The sequence below is a fragment of the Natator depressus genome, chromosome 3, assembly GCF_965152275.1.
Source record: "Natator depressus isolate rNatDep1 chromosome 3, rNatDep2.hap1, whole genome shotgun sequence".
NCBI classification, from domain to species: Eukaryota; Metazoa; Chordata; order Testudines; family Cheloniidae; genus Natator; species Natator depressus.
The window spans coordinates 96,234,150-96,249,975 of NC_134236.1; the positions used below are offsets into that span (position 1 = coordinate 96,234,150).

Sequence of the window (15,826 nt, forward strand, 5' to 3'; positions counted from 1 at the left end):
TTGTACTGCACACATACATACACACAGACGCGCGTGTACATTAGTGCAGCTGTTTTGATTAGTGGGAGAATCAGCAAGCACTTTCTTGATAATGCAGTGAAAACCACATCGGTGGTCTTATATATATAAAAAACGTATATATAGGAACGAAGGGCTTTGTCTCAGTGATGATACCCTCCTCTTTGTCTAACTGCCAGACTTAGACCTTCAAAGTACTAATACTCATCAAAACAATGCTCATCTACAGCTGGCTGAGAATTTTCTATCAATGTTTTTCCATCGAAAAAACAGTTTCTGCAGAAAAATTTTGATTTTGTCCAAATTTGTATTGTCCTTTTTTGGTCTGCTATCTAAATGAAATATTTTGAGTCAGGTCATCCTGAATTAAAACATTTCATTTCATATCAGTTTGACATTGAACTGTGCCTATTATGGAGCCTCATGGGAGTTGTAGTTTTGACATTGCTTGGTCTGTCCTATTCTACAGTCCAGACTACATCACAATCTCCCCTTTGGTTGAACCACCATGGTGGATCATGGAAGATGTTGTCTGGCCCAGAGAGGAGAATGGGGGCATGAGGAACATGAGGTTCAATGGCAGCGTGGGTGGACACAGTTCAAACAAGCTGCAGTGAAACATTTTGATTCAGGAATATCAAAATAGTTTCAATTGAAAATGGCAAAATAAAACACTTCTGCACTTCTGGATTTACATTTTTGTAAACTTCCCATTCTGGGTAAATTTCTGATATTACAACTTCTCATCCCAGATCAGGAAGAAAGCAAATGTTAAAATATCAAAAATGTACCTCAGGACAAAAATTTTGGGTTTTGACCATCAATGTTATCACATTCGTAGCCTGCCACCTCACTGAACTTTAACTTTCAAAACCAGTATAATAAAATTGAGAGTCAACATGGACTAGAAGGAAGTTATGAGGTTGGGTGAGAGGAATTCCTAACTTCCAGTCTGGGGACTTCTGACTGCTTTCTGTGTGGCCTTGGGCAAGTTATTTTAATGTCTCTTGCTTTCGCCAATTCTGTAAAAAAGGGATATTACTTTACCTTTTAGGTTTTTTGGGGGGAGTAAATAATTTACATAGTGTTTCTGCATCACTTTGAAGATGCTCTTGTAAATGCTAATTTTTTTCTTATTATTCTAGTTTGTTACTCATAGTTTGACTAGGATATGGTGCTGGTGAATCGTTAACTCCTATTCAGAATATATTTTATAGTTACTACATTTTATTTGGGGAAAACTGTTGTCCTCCCTTCTCTTTTCTGCTTGCTTCTGATCCCCTTTGCTTAGCTCATCATCTTTCCTTTTGCCCCGTCTCTCCCTCCACCCCACCCCACCCCACCCCACATTTATTTTCTCTTTGCTCTATCCTCTTCTTCCTTCCTGTCCCCTTCTCTCCACTCTCTGCAACCATATTACGGTCTTCTGATGGCTGTAGTGCTCTTTGCTTTTGCCATAAGAGCGGCCATACTGGTTCAGACCAGTGGTCCATCTAACCTTAGTATCCTCTCTTCTGACAGTGGCCAGTGCCAGATGCTTCAGAGGGAATGAACAGAACAGTGATCCTGTTCTCCGGTCCCAGCTTCTGGCAATGGGAAGTTTATGGACACCCAGAGCGTGGGATTGTATCACAGACCATTTTGGATAATAGCCTTTGATGGACCTATCCTCCATGAACTTATCTAATTCTTTTCAGAGAACAGTTATAATTTTGGCCTTCACAATATCCCATGGCATTGAGTTCCATAGGTTAGCTATGCATTGTATGAAGAAGTGCTCCCTTTTGTTTGTTTTAAATCTGGTGTCTATTAATTTCTTTGGGTGACCTCTAGTTCTTCTGTTATATGAAGGGGTAAATAACGCTTCCACCTCTATTACATCCCTCTTTAGTTGTCTTTTTTCTAAGATGAACAGTCCCAGTCTTTTTAATCACTCCTCCTCTAGAATAGTGCTACTCAAAGTGGTGGTCCGTGGACTGCTGCCGGTCCACGAGCCATCGGCTGCCGGTCTGTGCGTACATTGGGAAAAAAAATTGCCAGTCCCCCACATCAGATAGCTTGAGAAGCACTGCTCTAGAAGCTGTTCCATACCCCCTAATCATGTTTGTTGCCCTTCTCTGCACCTTTTCCAGTTCTAATGTACCTTTTTTGAGATGAGGCAAGCAGAACATGCAGTATTCAAGGTGTGGGCATGGATTTAGATAACATGGTTTTATATAGTGGCATTATGATATCTTCCATCCTTTTCCTAATGGTTCCTAACATTCCGTGATCTTTTTTGACTGCCTCTGCCCAATGAGCAGAAGTTTTCAGGGAACTATTCACAATCCAAGATCTCGCTCCAGAGTGGTAACAGCTAATTTAGACCCCATCATTTTGTATGTATAGTTGGGATTATTTTTCTAATGTGCATTACTTTATACTTACCAGCATTGAATTTCATCTGCCATTTTGTTGCCTAGTCACCTAGTTTAGGGAGATCCCTTTGTAACTCTTCTCAGTCAGCTTTGGACTTAAATATCTTGAGTAATTTTGTATTGTTTGCAAATTTTGCCACCTCACTATTCATCCCTGGACTGTGGGTTCAGAAAAACGGCCAAGCTGAGGGCTGCCGTGAAGCTCCAAGGCGAGCAAATCCGCCAATAAGCGCAAGACCCACCAAGGTAGAGCAGGAACTTTGTCACAGTATCTGATAATTTTGTTCTTTACTATAGTTTCAACCAAATGCCTGGTACTGAAGTTAGACTTACTGGCCTGTAATTGCCAGGATCACCCCTAAAGCCATTTTTAAAAATCAGCATTACCTTAACTACCCTCCAGTCATCTGGTAGACATTTATTTAAGTGATGGGTTACATACCACAGTTAGAAGTTCTGCAATTTCATATTTGAGTTCCTTTAGAACTCTTGGGTAAATACCATTTGGTCTTGGTGACTTATTACTGTTTAATTTATCAGTTTGTTCCAAAATCTCTTCTACTGACATCTCAATCTGGGACAGTTCCTCAGATTTGTCACCTAAAAAGAATGGCTCAGGTGTGGGAATCTACCTAACATCCTTTGCAATGAAGACTACTGCATAGAATTCATTTAGCTACTTGGCAACAACCTGGTCTCCTTTAAATGTTTCTTTAGCACCTTGATCATCCAGTATCCCACACTGACTCTCTTTGGTAGGCTTCTGACGTACTTAAAAAAAATTGCTGTTAGTTTTTATGTCCTTAACTAGTTACTTTTCAAATTCTTTCTTGTTCTGTCTTATTATACTTGACTTACTAAAGTTTCTATTTTCCTCAGAAGGATTTGACTTCAGATTTTTAGAGGATGCCTTTTTACCTCTAACTGGTTCTTTCGCTCTGCTGTTCAGCCAGGGTAGCATTTTTTGGTCCTCTTACTGTTTATTGTGGTGTATATATATTTAGTTTAAGCCTCTATTATGGTGTTTTAAAATAGTCTCCATGCACTGTGCAGGCATTTCACCCTTGTGACTGTTCCTTTTTATTTCCATTTAATTAACTTTCTTATTTTTGTGTAGTTCCCCTTTCTGACATTAAATGCTACTGTGGTGGGTTTCTTTGGTATTTTAACCCCCCTACAAGGTTTTTAAATTTAATTACCATATGGCTACTATTACCAAGTGGTTCAGCTATAGTCACCTCTTGGACCACATTCTGTTGTTCCGCTTTGCACTAAATCAAGAATTGCCCATATACTTTTGTAGACATACTCTGTGGTAGTATCACTAACAGTAGCAGCAGCTCTCCACTCCATTCATTCATTACACTCAAAAAATAATTTTTAACACCCAGCAATCAGACATGAAGGGGTTACAAATGTAGTTCCATGGTCTAACAGCAAGCAATTGATAAGAATCTGTCTAAGAACATGCAGTCATGAAAAATCTAGACTTTAGGTTCCAAATGGGTAGGTATATACTGTGTGTGCTAAAATACAGGAAAGCAATTGTAAAACAAAACAGAAGTAACTTTTCTGACAAATGCCCTATTCTGATTAACATTTTGTTGAGGGCACATATAGAAATGTCGGTTCACAAAAATGTGCGCACAAACTTTGCGAGCATGACTGCTCACACATTTCTGGAAACCTGGCCTTTTGTCTACTTTTCATCTGTTAAAAACTGATGGCAGTGTGTGATGGGTTCCCTGGGGTGCAACCTGGAACTGGGATACCGCTGAGCCCTCTGTGTCACCAACCTGGGCTCCCTCTCACACTGATGCTCCAGGTCCTGCACTTAACACAGACATCCACAGGCAGGGACACACCCAACTGCTTTTGCCAGCCACTCATGAAACAACAATAGAGAGACTCCAGCCAGTTCCCCCTACGCCCCGGCCTAGGATCCCAGGGCTTTACCATCCTGCTCTGGTCAGAAGCCTGACCAATGTAAGTTTATTACCTAGTCCACCACTTCTACAAAGGCAAGTGGACGTGCACCAGCTTTGGTACACTGAGCAGATTCCCCAAGCACTTCAAGCAAAACACACTATTTGAAGTAAGATATGAAACAGATTTATTAACTACAGAAAGATAGATTTTAAGTGATTATAAGTAGTAAGCGTACAGATCAAAGTTGGCTACCCAAGATATAAAAGTAAAATCGCAATTTTAGTTCTATAAACTAGACAGGATTTAAATCAAGCAGTGTCTCACTCTCAAGGTATAGTTCCTTAATTCACAAGATGGGATTTTCCTTTCCAGCCTGGGACCGTCTCCCCAGTTCAGTCTTTGTTCTCCAGACATGTTTCTGGGTGTTGAGATGTGGGGGGAGTGAGGCCAAATGATGTCATTTCCCCTCTTTTATAGGTTCTTCACTCTTGCTGGAAGGATCTATTGCTATGAGTTAAGCAGCCTCTGTTGTCTACCTTCTCTCTCTGAGAGGCCTCCATTGTATACAGTTCCTGGGGTAATCTTTGTGAGTGTGTATTCCCCTTAATGGGCTATCAACGCTGTCTGGCTTCTCCATTGTTGTACCTGAAAAGCTGGTTGTGTGTGTTTCCAGCTTCACAATAAAAAGAAAAGGAGGACCTTAGAGACTAACAAATGTATTTGAGCATAAGTTTTCGTGAGGTACAGCTCACTTCATCAGATGCATTCAGTGGAAAATACAGTGGGGAGATTTATATACACAGAGAACATGAAACAATGGGCGTTATCATACACAGTGTAACCAGAGTGATCGGGTAAGGTGAGCTATTACCAGCAGGAGAGAAAAAAAACCTTTTGTAGTGATAATCAAGGTGGGCCATTTCCAGCAGTTCACAAGAACGTGTGAGTAACAGCGGGGGGGATAAACATGGGGAAATAGTTTTACTTTGTCTTTATTCAAGCCTAAGTTCATTGTATCCAGTTTGCAAATTAATTCCAATTCAGCAGTCTCTCGTTGGAGTCTGTTTCTGAAGTTTTTTTGTTGAAGAATTGCCACTTTTAGGTCTGTAATCGAGTGACCAAAGAGACTGAAGTGTTGTCCAGCTGGTTTTTGAATGTTATAATTCTTGACGTCTGGTTTGTGTCCATTTATTCTTTTATGTAGAGAGTGTCCAGTTGGACCAATGTACATGGCAGAGGGGCATTGCTGGCACATGATGGCATATATCACATTGGTAGATGTGCAGGTGAACAAGCCTCTGATAGTGTGGCTGATGTGATTAGGCCCTATGATGGTGTCCCCTGAATAGATATGTGGGCACAGTTGGCAATGGGCTTTGTTGCAAGGATAGGTTCCTGGGTTAGTGGTTCTGTTGTGTGGTGTGTGGTTGCTGGTGAGTATTTGCTTCAGGTTGCGGGGCTGTCTGTAAGCAAGGACTGGCCTGTCTCCCAAGATCTGTGAGAGTGATGGGTCGTCCTTCAGGATAGGTTGTAGATCCTCGATGATGCGTTGGAGAATTTTTAGTGGGGGCTGAAGGTGATGGCTAGTGGCGTTCTGTTATTTTCTTTGTTGGACCTGTCCTGTAGTAGGTAACTTTTGAGTACTATTCTGGCTCTATCAATCTGGTTCTTCACTTCAGCAGGTGGGTATTGTAGTTGTAAGAATGCTTGATAGAGATCTTGTAGGTGTTTGTCTCTGTCTGAGGGGTTGGAGCAAATGCGGTTGTATCGTAGAGCGTGGCTGTAGACTATGGATCGTGTGGTGTGGTCTGGATGAAAGTTGGAGGCATGTAGGTAGGCATAGCGGTCAGTAGGTTTCCGGTATAGGGTGGTGTTTTTGTGACCATCACTTATTAGCAGCGTAGTGTCCAGGAAGTGGATCTCTTGTGTGGACTGGTCCACGCTGAGGTTGATGGTGGGATGGAAATTGTTGAAATCATGGTGGAATTCCTCAAGGGCTTCTTTTCCATGGGTCCAGATGATGAAGATGTCATCAATGTAGCGCACGTAGAGTTGGGGTATTAGGGAACGAGAGCTGAGGAAGCGTTGTTCTAAGTCAGCCATAAAAATGTTTGCATACTGTGGGGCCCATAGCAGTGCCACTGATCTGAAGGTATACATTGTCCCCAAATGTGAAATAGTTATGGGTGAGGACAAAGTCACAAAGTTCAGCCACCAGGTTTGCTGTGACATTATTGGGGATACTGTTCCTGATGGCCTGTAGTCCATCTTTGTGTGGAATGTTGGTGTAGAGGGCTTCTACATCCATAGTGGCTAGGATGGTGTTTTCAGGAAGATCACCGATGGATTGTAGTTTCCTCAGGAAGTCAGTGGTGTCTCGAAGGTAGATGGGAGTGCTGGTAGCGTAGGGCCTGAGGAGGGAGTCTACATAGCCAGACAATTCTGCTGTCAGGGTGCCAATGCCTGAGATGATGGGGCATCCAGGCTTTCCAGGTTTATGGATCTTGGGTAGCAGATAGAATACCCCTGGTCGGAGTTCCAGGGGTGTGTCGTGCGGATTTGTTCTTGTGCTTTTTCAGGGAGTTACTTGAGCAAATGGTGTAGTTTCTTTTGGCAACCCGCAGTGGGATCAGAGGGTAATGGCTTGTAGAAACTGGTGTTGGAGAGCTACCTAGTAGCCTCTTGTTGATATTCCGACCTATTCATGATGGCGACAGCACCTCCTTTGTCAGCCTTTTTGATTATGATGTCAGAGTTGTTTCTGAGGCTGCGGATGGCATTGTGTTCTGCACGGCTGAGGTTATGGGGCAAGTGATGCTGCTTTTCCACAATTTCAGCCCGTGCACGTCGGCAGAAGCACTCTATGTAGAAGTCCAGTCTGTTGTTTCGACCTTCAGGAGGAGTCCACCCAGAATCCTTCTTTTTGTAGTCTTGGTAGGAAGGTCTCTGTGGGTTAGTGTGTTGTTCAGAGGTGTGTTGGAAATATTCCTTGAGTCGGAGACGTCGAAAATAGGATTCTAGGTCACCACAGAACTGTATCATGTTCGTGGGGGTGGAAGGGCAGAAGGAGGGGCCCTGAGACAGGACAGATTCTTCTGCTGGGCTAAGAGTATAGCTGGATAGATTAACAATATTGCTGAGTGGGTTAAGGGAACCACTGTTGTGGGCCCTTGTGGCATGTAGTAATTTAGATAGTTTAGTGTCCTTCTTCTTTTGTAGAGAAGAAAAGTGTGTGTTGTAAATGGCTTGTCTAGTTTTTGTAAAGTCCAGCCACGAGGAAGTTTGTGTGGAAGGTTGTTTTTTTATGAGAGTATCCAGTTTTGAGAGCTCATTCTTAATCTTTCCCTGTTTGCTGTAGAGGATGTTGATCAGGTGGTTCCGCAGTTTCTTTGAGAGCGTGTGGCACAAGCTGTCAGCATAGTCTGTGTGGTATGTAGATTGTAATGGATTTTTTTCGTTCAGTCCTTTTGGTATGATGTCCATCTGTTTGCATTTGGAAAGGAAGATGACGTCTGTATGTATCTGTACGAGTTTTTTCATGAAGTTGATAGATTTCCACTCCCTACAGCTAAATTCATTGCCTTGCATAATGACAGGTTTCAGAGTAGCAGCCATGTTAGTCTGTATCCTCAAAAAGAAAAGGAGTACTTGTGGCACCTTAGAGACTAACAAATTTATTTGAGCATAAGCTTTCGTGAGCTACAGCTCACTTCATCGGATGCATATTTCACACACATGGCAAACCTTCATAACTTCACATATGACAGCACATACAATCCAACAGTATATTAATGTTCAGTAGATCAACATTTTAGAATAATACCTCACAAGGCATACTTTGTACAAAACATATTTTAATCATATCACCATGGTAAATATGGGGGTGCCAGGGTGTTGATTTGGGGTACAGAATGTCACACAGTGTTACTATATAGCAATACGCATGTTAATGCCATCTAAACTCTGAAAAGTACATTTTCCAAGTGATGGCTTAAGTAGCTGTATGGACACATTAGTTTTCTTTTGTTTTAAATTAAATGTTTTCCTTGTTTTTCACGGGAGAAAACCTTTCATACTGAGGATTCAAGACAGAGATGATAAATCCAGAATATTGTTCACTGATTTCTATTGTACTGCAAGATTCAAGTTATAGGATGCAGAACAAGAATAGTTAGTTGAATGCCAGTAAACACAAACACTTAGGTAGCAAATTACAAAATATTCTCTTAAAAAACAATAAAACAAAAATAAAATTGTACCTCTGAATGCAGGGTTTCCTGTTTGAAAATGAACTTTACTTTAACTAAATAATGTGTATACGTTCCTTTTTTTTTTTTCTTTCTTTCTTTCCCTGGCTTGCTCCCTCATCGCTCACCTTAAAACTACTATACTTCTCTGGAAGCTGGAGACAAATGTTTCTGTTTATTGTACTCATCTCTTTCTTCCCCTCCAGCTCTTTCCTCCTTTTGTGATGTTCCACAAATTATTTTAATGATGCTTTCTCTATATCAGCCTTTACCCATAGCTAAATAAAAATAGTGGCTCTGTTATCGCTTCAAAATGATCTCTTCCAGATGACCGCTCACTGTTCTGAAAAATGCTGTACAGGACCTGGATTCCTTCCAGAAAACTACTAGATTATCTATGTTAAATACAGATCATAGGCAAGCTAGGACTGACCAATAGCATAAAAGGCATCCTTAGGCGACCAGTTTCAGGAATAGCAAATGATACAACCACACTCTGTCCTTCCTCTCCCTTCCCTCATTCATTACCATATTCTTGGTAGCACATGCTCTTATATATCCATAGAACAATAATCTTTGGAGATTTTGATGTTTCCAAGTCTTTCTCACCCAACTTTCTTCAGGGCTCTGCATCTAAAGGAATATTCAGAAGTATTGTAACCTAAATCAAAGACTCCATTAAAAGATACTATAGGCCAAGTGTGGCCAGACTGTGGCTCGTGAGCTGTATGTGGCTCTTTTACAGTTAAAGTGTGGCTCGTGGAAACCGCCACACCTTCCCCCATTCTCCACCTACCAGAATTGGGGGGGCGGGGAGCTTGGGGCTTTCTGCCCTGTGGTGGGATGGGATGGTAGGGCTAGGGATTTCTGCCCTGCGGGGAGTGGGGTCTCGGGACTTTAGTCCTGTGCCCCGGCAGGTGCTGCCCCAAACGGCAGACTGTGTGTGTCTTGCGGCTCTTGAACTTCTGAAGATTATCATATGTGGCTCAGAGTGTCAATAAATGTGGCTACCCCTGGTATAGGCAATCCATCATAAAAGCTCCAGCTGTTAGCTTTCTTTTTGATCTGAAATAAGATAGATAACCTAATATGTTTGTATAAATTTAGTCTTTGTTGCCAAATGACACTTGAACTGGATACTATTAATAAGAATATTAGGAGTTCGTATAGCCCTTCTGGAGGAGATCTTTGCATTTCCCAAAGAGGTTTAAACCCTCAGTCTTACATGCTATTTTTGGGACCTAGCAAAGAGATAAATAATTTTGCGTGTTTTCCAATTATCCTTGTTCTTTTTTTAAACTTTCTAATAGGAAATTGATCTGCATCATCTCACTTGCAAAAAGTGAGTTTCAATGTCCAGATACTATGACTGTGCCTTTTTCTAAAACTACAAGGGAGAGATGGGCCAAAACAAGAACTTATTTTTTTCAATGAACCCCTGTATGTGGGTTTTGGTTTGGATAAATTTAACCTGGATCTGAACCAACCCTAGTTTTGACTCTTCAAAACCTAAGTGACACAAAGATATTACAAATTCCATGCTGCCTTCATGCTAAAGCATTAACTTATTACTCCATGGCTAGTGCTACAGTAAAGTAAATAATTAGTTCTGATCAGTATAAATACATATAGTTCATCAGACTTATCACAATGCAGCTGTCCAAAATTAAATACTACTCATGCATCTGTGATCTCTAAATATACAACAAATACAGAAATCTGACTGAAAAAGGTTATGTTTGTATGTATGTATTAATGAGACCCATTGGTAAGATCTAAATGAAAGTCCATATACATAATTTAACAATAAAATCAATATTTTACTACTTCGTAGTCTATTGTTATAGATCTGCAAGAAACAACATTTCTATTGTTACAGCAAAAAACCAAACAAACCCCAAACCCCCAAAAAACAATACTCTACCAAAAAAAACTCCATCACTAGATTATTGGAAAATATTATCAGTTTTATTTTTTTTTTTGAGGAAATACTGTTTAAATACTGATGTGGAGGTAACAAATAAATGCAGCCCCAGTAATCCTTGAATCAGAGTTAAATTTGTTGTGTTATGATGACAATACATTTCTCCATGTTTGGGCTGTGTAAGATTTGATGTCCTTAGCTCTTCATTTCCTTGTTTGTAAGTGCTCTTGTGACTAGATTTTCTTGATAAGTCAATAAGAGTAGTACAATGCAAAACCTCAGCCTATGTTTACTCACTGAATTTTACTGTAGGGCAGTATGTCCCTTGGCCTGCGCCGCTTCCAGCAGCTCCCATTGGCTTGGAGCAGCGAATCGCAGCCACTGGGAGACGCGATCGGCCAAACCTGCGGACGCGGCAGGTAAACAAACGGGCCCGGCCCGCCAGGGGCTTTCCCTGCACAAGCGGAGGAACAAGTTTGGGAACCACTGCTGTAGGGTTTCTCTCTGGGGCAACCTCTGTTTTAGCTCACTACTTCCCTGTGAAACTCTGACCTCCTCAATGTGGATGGAGCTAATTGGAGCCACCTGCCTACATAATTCAGTAGTAATTACCTTGAATTTTGGTGTAAGGTTTTAGCACCTGAACCTAGGATGGCACAATCAGAAAATTCTGCATTGATATACATGGTCCTAATGTCTTCCTGTTACAGAAGGGAAACAGGCTTTTTTTAAAAAAGGAGGACTTGTGGCACCTTAGAGACTAACAAATTTATTTGAGCATAAGCTTTCGTGAGCTACAGCTCACTTCATTGGATGAAGTGAGCTGTAGCTCATGAAAGCTTATGCTCAGATAAACTTGTTAGTCTCTAAGGTGCCACAAGTCCTCCTTTTCTTTTTGCGGATACAGACTAACACGGCTGCTACTCTGAAACCAGGCTTTTTTTATGTTGCTCTAGTACAAGATGTGGAAACAAAAAATGTATGGGTAGCAAAATACCATGGAATTCCAGCAAATCTCAGAGGAGAAAATTGAAAAATAAAACCAGAATGGTTTGAATCGAATTAGGACTCAAGATTGCTGAGGAGAAGGCATTAGGCTGTAGATTAGATTTAGTGTATAATTTGGTTGTCTGAATCAGGGAAATGTTATGTATTAAATGGCATCAGTCTCTTATGAGCTTGTCTGCTGATAATTCCTTCATTCAGGAAGGTGGAAAATGCTGAAATTGAGCTGATATTTACAAGATTTCAGCTCAACTTGTGAATTCTGCCTTATTGAATGGTGGAAATCTTGCGAGATCAGCTAAAATCTTGTAAGATTTTCACCATCTTGTGCAGAGAGTCTGTTCTTGTGAACTTTCAAGTATCTCTGAACCAGAACTGGAAAATAGTTTCATTCCAGTTTTGGATCTGGCCTTGAACTAAAACTGTATGGGTTTGTTTGGTTCTTGTAGTTGTGAATCCAGATCTCATTATACTATGGGAAATTTTGGAGAGATTCTTATAATGCTAGTTCTTGGTCAGTCGCTACTTGGAGCAGGATTGAAGAAGGTTTTAAAGGGGAGACAACATATTGTAACTTGTAGGAAAATAGCATCTATGGAGTATAGCAGGGGTAGGCAACCTATGGCACGCGTGCCAAAGGCGGCACACAAGCTGATTTTCAGTGGCCCTCACATTGCCCGGGTCCTGGCCACCAGTCCAGGGGGCTCTGCATTTTAATTTAATTTTAAATGAAGCTTCTTAAATATTTTAAAAACCTTATTTACTTTACATACAACAATAGTTGAGTTTTATATTTTAGACATATAGAAAGAGACCTTCTAAAAACGTTAAAATGTATTACTGGCACGCGAAACCTTAAATTAGAGTGAATACATGAAGACTCGGCACACCACTTCTGAAAGGTTGCCGACCCCTGGAGTAGAAATGAAAACAACACTTTAATGTAGAGAAGTGGGATTTCCTGATTGTCAGTCCTATAGCAAAATGAATTGGCATTTAGGTCTGGAACTCATGGAAGAATGGCGGGAGAGGTAGTGAGGAAGTGGAGTGCTGTATGATTGAAATACTGCTGGAGATATTTCACTTTGATTTCTGTTTTGGAAGGAAAACGCTTAGCTTAAACAAAAATCTGTTTTTAGAAATAACTAAGTCTGTGCTTTAAAATGTTTTGAATTTGGTTTTTACCACGCAATCCTGATTTCAATTTTAGTGTTTATATAAAAAGGGAAAGATTTGCGCAGCAGACTTGGCAGGCTGGCAAACTTGCTGTTCAGAAGCAAATGTTTCAGTCAGGAAAAACTGCACGTGTCTCTGTGGCAGACTGTCTATTTAAAAATTATTAAAAGAAATTAGAGAAAGGGGGGAAAACATACAGCTGAAGTGATTGTTCCTTTCCTCACTTTGGCCCTGTCTTTCACCGTGCCTTCAACCAGCAGATTTTTTTTAAAGGGATTTTGTCCACAGTCTCCAGAGAAAGCAGTAAGACTAAGCACCTGGTGTCCAAAAAATTAGCAGATTTCATCTCTACCCTGCCTAGCCTTCATTCGGCTGAATTGTAGAAAACAGGATGATCAGACTAAGGCCTGCTCTACACCTAAAACTTAGGTTGACCTATCTATGTCATGTAGGGGTGTAGTTAAGCTGACCCTAAGCCACAGTGTCTACATTGCTAGGTCAGTGGAAGAATTCCTCCATAGACCTGACTTCTACCTCTTAGTGAGGTGGATTTACTTCAGCAATGGAAAAACCCTTCCATTGCTGTAGCAAGTGTCTACACGGCTGTGCTACAGTGATGTCTCTGCAGCTGTAGTGCTCGTAGCGTAGATGTAGCCTAACTTGGGTTTATTATGGCAGGGATTATGAATCCCGCGGTCACTGAAAATGGAGGAAAAAATACACAGCTCGTTTAAATTTTATTAAAGCATTATCTGACTCCAGTTAAGTGCATTAAATGGTAAATCATGTGCTGCATTACTGATTACATGCTACATAGCAGGGCAAAACAACAAACCATAAAACAGATTCCGTTATAACAACTGAAGCTTTTACATCAGAAATAACTGTTTAAAAACTTGCTCTAGTTCTAAGATTTATAAATATTATGTTTTTACACCTGTTTATTCTATCTTCTACTCCCCTCCGCCCTTCTCAAGACTGAGTGCCTGATTCAGCAGGGTATATAGTCATGCATTTATGCACTGCAGAAACCAGCATATGTCTCCAGTGTCCAGTCTTTGTTAGACATCTGCATGCAGATGCCAGGCTTATTTATTACTGACCTGATAATAAGTCCTCATATATGTATTTGATTTTTTTTTAATCCAGATGGGAACTGAGAATAGTATTTGCAGACTAGCTAGATCTGCCTGTATTTGTGTTTACGTATATTATCAGTACAGATACTGGAGTGACTCCATAGTTAAAGAGTGTATTGAAATTTGTGCATAAATAGACGAAACACTCCGTTTTATGCTAGTGGTTGAATTCAGTGTCCAAATAACTCAATAGAACAATAGCTTTTTAAAAAAGTTTTTTTTAGTGTAATTTTAATAACACATGCAGAGTAAAAGATTTCTTGGAGGGAGTAAATAGAGGATCTGCAGTGTTTTGAGGTGGATTTGGAGTACCAGTTTGGAGTACCAGTTCTCTCACCCTGAAGAAAAATATCATGAAATATACCAGAACAACATGAAAAGGTACAGTAGAACCTCAGAGTTACGAACACCAGAGTTATGAACTGCCAGTCAACCACACACCTCATTTGAAACTGGATGTACACAATCAGGCAGCAAAAAACTCCCCCCAAAACCAAACAAATACTGTACAGCACAGTACTGTGTTAAATGTAAACTACTAAAAAAAAAGTTTAAAAAAAGGATTTGACAAGGTAAGGAAACTGTTTCTGTGCTTGTTTCATTTAAATTCAAATGGTCAAAAGCAGCATTTTTCTTCTGCATAATAAAGTTTTAAAGCTGTATTAAGTCAATGTTCGGTTATAAACTTCTGAAAGAACAACTGTTAGAGAGCTTATTCCTTCACTCTCCCACTTCCCTGGTCCTTCTCGCATGAACAGAGAGCAACAATACCCGAAGTCCGAAGGTGCAAACAATTCGATGTTTATTGGGGTGAACTTCCAGCAAGCTTAAATACAAGTTCGTTTTTCCTTATTTTCGAATCCCAACTTACTTCCTGTTTGCCCCTAATTTATATAGTAATAGTCTTAGCTATACCTTAACCAATCATTCTACTGAAATTTAACTAACCAATCCTAACATATTGTAACATGATTAGCTAACCAATTATATCCCACCACCTTAATTAGATTACACCCAGCAAAATTAATTATACAGCAGACAGAAACAATCACAGAACCAGACAGAGATTATACAGACAAACAATAGCAAAGTTGGAACTCTAATGACAAAACAATACAGAAGTGAGGATTTCACATCCCAGCTATTGATAAGTGAGTTCTTGCCAGACAGGATGCTATCAAACTAAGTTTCCTTTTACATTTTCTAGGCACTTCCCTTTCTCTGGAGGTGATAGGAATTATCAGGACAGGATTGTATTCAGGACAGGATTGTATTCCTAACAGCCCAATAGCACCTTCTTTCAATGTGACTAGTTTGGAATGTGAGGATGTGACTGTTCGCTTCCTGGCTTATGGCTGCCTCTGCTGCTTAGCCAAAGGCCTTAGCCTAAGAACAGGGCCTCAAACAGTCACAGTAAGAGAGGGCCCTTACACCAGCAGACAGTGATTTTGATTCTTTCTTTTATACCTCTAGAACTAGCCAAGTGATAAGAATACCCCTAAATTCTTAAAGTACAGGCTTTTGCAGACAGGCCTGAATATCTATATCCTAACAACAACCATTATGTTTTATTCAGAGTTACGAACAACCTCCATTCCCAAGGTGTTCCTAACTCTGAGGTTCTACTGTAGCTGGAATTGCTTGGAGTTATTCTCCCATTGTCAGATAATCTTGTGCAATTAGCTTCCGCTTAATGAAGGTGTAGAATTCTAAAAGTTTTTCTTTTTAAGTTTGGTTATTTACTTAGTCTCCAGTATTTCTCAGCGTTTAATGTTTCCTATAATAGTGACTGACTGCATCATGATCCTTGTGCATTAGTTGGACTAGATTCTCAGCTAGTGTAAATTGGTAGAGACTCCACTAAAGGCAGTGGATCTTCACCAGTTTACACCAGCTGTGTATCTTGCCCAGTGCGTTCTACATAGAGGCCATAACTATGCATTTTGTTTACAATGAGAAACCAGTTCTTTA

At 40.3% G+C, this 15,826-nt stretch overlaps 1 protein-coding gene across 3 annotated transcripts in view; it reads left to right on the forward strand.

Annotated features, from left to right (window-relative positions):
* Window positions 1-15,826, forward strand: part of RNF217 (ring finger protein 217) — a 156,128-nt gene that overhangs the window by 65,844 nt on the left and 74,458 nt on the right. The gene's annotated exons all lie outside the window — the stretch shown is intronic.